Source organism: Bidens hawaiensis, unplaced genomic scaffold, assembly GCF_021521415.1.
Source record: "Bidens hawaiensis isolate Kalapana, Puna unplaced genomic scaffold, B.hawaiensis_p1.1 tig00047508_1, whole genome shotgun sequence".
Lineage (NCBI taxonomy): Eukaryota > Viridiplantae > Streptophyta > Magnoliopsida > Asterales > Asteraceae > Bidens > Bidens hawaiensis.
In genome coordinates, this window is record NW_027498492.1 from 40,361 (window position 1) to 43,770 (window position 3,410).

The window sequence follows — 3,410 nt, forward strand, 5'->3', positions numbered from 1 at the left end:
AATTTATATGTGATACCGAGGGTGAACACAAACACCTAAATCAACTAAAAACCAATGGTCGGGTATGGTTGAGGCTTGAGATATTTTATCGCCTTAATTTCGACACTTGATTCAAAAAGGTTTTCTTACAGTAGTGAGTTTACTCTTTGATGATGTTCCTAAGTAAGTCAAGGCTGGAACACCATAATCTGTATAAACGGTTGACATTCCGTCAGATATACTTACTCGGATATCGGAGATAGTTCACAACTGTGTTGTTGAAAAAAAATAATCACTTTTAAGCTATAAGTGGCCGAATCAAGTCATGTTGACCCTATGATATAGAACAAATGCTTGGTTTAAGTTCATTTGAATCATTTTGTTATATTAAGACCATGAGACAAATATAAACAAACTAATGGAGCCCTAGACTTTACAAAATTAAACTTCGATTCCTTTTGTCGGTATATTATTAACCTGTGGAACTACCAGTATTACATCTTTGATTAAGCTTTTTGCTGCACCCACATCAGCTACTGGTGCATTGGGTTTGATGCATAATTGACACTGGCCCTCATCACCGGTCTCTCTCATCAACACCTTTCTCGGTTTCATAAATAAGCTTCTTTTAGTTGTCATGAAAAAGAAAAATAAATAACGAACCTAGCTTATTTAAGGCTTAAATTGATTAATTATCTAACTAAAACGGATCAAAATGATCAGCTGAATAACACCTAGGCAGATCACACTGGTTTATAAGTGATGCCCAAACTCAAATGCAATTAACATGTTTAGACACATTGCTTGTAGATAGATACTAAATAAGAACTACATAATTAAGTATAATTTGGTAAATTAAGTAAATCTAGGACGTGGGAGGAGAAGACTTCACTCAAACAACTAAAACGAAGATGAGGCATGGGCGGATCCACCTCTTTAATGGGTGGTTCAAAGGAACCACCCGAGTTTCAAAATAATAGTGTATTAGTATATAGAAAATAATAGAGTGAACCACCTTATAAATTAGAATGAACCGTCTTGGTTAAAATTTAAGTTGTTGGTCTGATGGATAACTCTTTGAGTTGGTCATCTGAAGGTCACAGGTTCAAATTATTCGTTTTAGACTACTTTTTTTTTTAATTTTTATATTATGAGATACAATTTACAAACGTCGCTCTCTGTCTTTCTCCCCTCGCCACCACGATTACGCATAATCCGGTAGACCATAGACCACCACTGTCTACCCTGAGCTCGTGCCTTTCTCCTGCCGCCTTCCTCTAGCCTTGCTAGTTGCTACTCTTCCTCGAATCCTCCGACCGTGACGTTGAGTTTAGATTCATTTGTTAATTGTTCTTGATATTTTTAATTGTAAAATTATTTGTTAAATTTTAGATTATGATTAGCAAATTAAACCGGTGGTAAAGAATTAATTATTATGTAATGAACCGACCCGAATCCTTGAACCGACCCGAACCATCGAACATAACCGAAATTTTTATATTCGATTCAATGAAATTGAGGCATTTATAACTGGTGCACCAACTGAAAAAAATTCCTGGATTTGACACTGAATTGAGCAAAATGAGTAATATTGGTGTGTATGATCAACATTACATAAATATTGAGGAGGGAGAAAAGAATCAAGATTCTTACCACTGAAAGTACAAGCTGCAACCTTTTGCAATTTTGGGATTCTCAATTATCGTTTGAGTTAACAAAAAGAATTAGAAAACATACCAGACGTCTCTCTTTTTATTAGATAAGTACATACACATGGTTTTCTTAATCATATGAAATAACCTGAATGCAATGCGCGCAAAGGGTGCTTATCAATTCCCTTTATCACAATCATTTTCTTCAGAAAGAGAATTGGGGCTCATACTTAAGTGAAAAGGTCTGATCATCCCTTGGTTAAATGTGAATAGAGGTGAAACAAATGGGATATGTGAACTTGAAGAAGAGGAACTCAACAACTCGAAGTTCAGTTGCTTTGGGTCAAACTGATATCTCGAGTTAGGGTCATGAGATGGTGGCGGGTACATGAGAAGTTAAGACCCCGGCACATTAACGTTGAAGTTACGACTTGTGTCTTCTTGTTGAGGAGATGACATTGATCCATAGCTTCCGCATTGCGATAAGGATAGATGTGAAGGATTCAAATTGAGGAAAGAACCATTTGAAACAGCATTGTTGAACATAACTGGTACGGATGAAGACCGGTCACTTGATTGAACAAAGAAATGGTCTTTTTCCTTTGATTTATTTGGATTACAATAATCCTCCCAAGTGACACCATTAGTATGCGTTCTGACCCCTTCAAGAGTTTCGGATTGAGAAGCAACGTTGATCATAGATTGAAGATCTTGAGCGAAACTAGCAGGCATTTGGAGAGGGGGGAGTTTATCAATTTCATGTTTCGCGACATCAAGCAACCAATCAACAACTTTACTTGGTTGATCAAGCCCAAGACGGAATTGAAGATCATACAATTGAATAGCAGTTGGTACAGATAACCTCACTCGTCTATCTCCAATCCTCTCAAAGTACAAACTTTACTATGTCGATCTTTCCCACCAAAAGCTCTCGAAACCCGAACAATTCTCGGGTCTTTCAGCTTTGTCCATGAGGATGTGGTCAAGTTAGGCTTAGAACTATTCTTACCACCATTCGTGCTTTCTTTCTTTGGTGTAAGATCCGATTCTCTAAAACTTGAATTATCTAGCTCACGCATTGTTGCAACTTCTATTTGAAGCAAACTAAAATAGTAGGAATTTCAGCTGTAACCATAAGAAAACGCTATGGCCTTGAAAAATAAGAGATCTGTTCCAAGAAAAACAAGCTTGAACAATATTAGTTACACTTAATAATTATCAAAACATCAATCAGTTCTCTACACAAACACACATGCAGTAAGAAAATTGTAGCTAGAAAGGCATTCCGATTAGTGAAATTAGCTAAAATCTTAACGAATTAAGCTCATAAACACACATACAAAAAAAAACAAATTACCTACAAAAACATTCAGGTATGCTGAAATCATACTATATTTAATTCATGACACATAAATTCCAGATCTTACAAAATGTAGGTCAGCAACCACACTCAGAGAAAAGAAGATTAACCAAAAAGCACATAAAATCTGCTAAAACTGAACCGAAAACTCACCAGCTGACAGATTTCAGGTACGTTAAACAAAAGATGAACATAAATTCGAAGCAAAAAGCTCTCCAAATTCACTTGTCATTTCTTAAAACTTTTGAGAGAAAGAGGGTTGGTTGAGATGAAGCTAAGCTCGCATGGATAATAGAAGGTAAAAGTATAGTACAAGCTAAGATATAAAGCAAAGGCTGAAGGGGTGCCACGGTGGCCGGTGAGGAACAGCAGACAACACCTTATCAGATGAAGGAACATCAATGGCTGATGATGGTATT

At 36.4% G+C, this 3,410-nt stretch overlaps 1 pseudogene; it reads right to left on the reverse strand.

The window, feature by feature from the left end:
- Nucleotides 1-1,807: 1,807 nt before the first annotated feature.
- Nucleotides 1,808-2,710, reverse strand: LOC143597039 (uncharacterized; annotated as a pseudogene).
- Nucleotides 2,711-3,410: the final 700 nt, after the last annotated feature.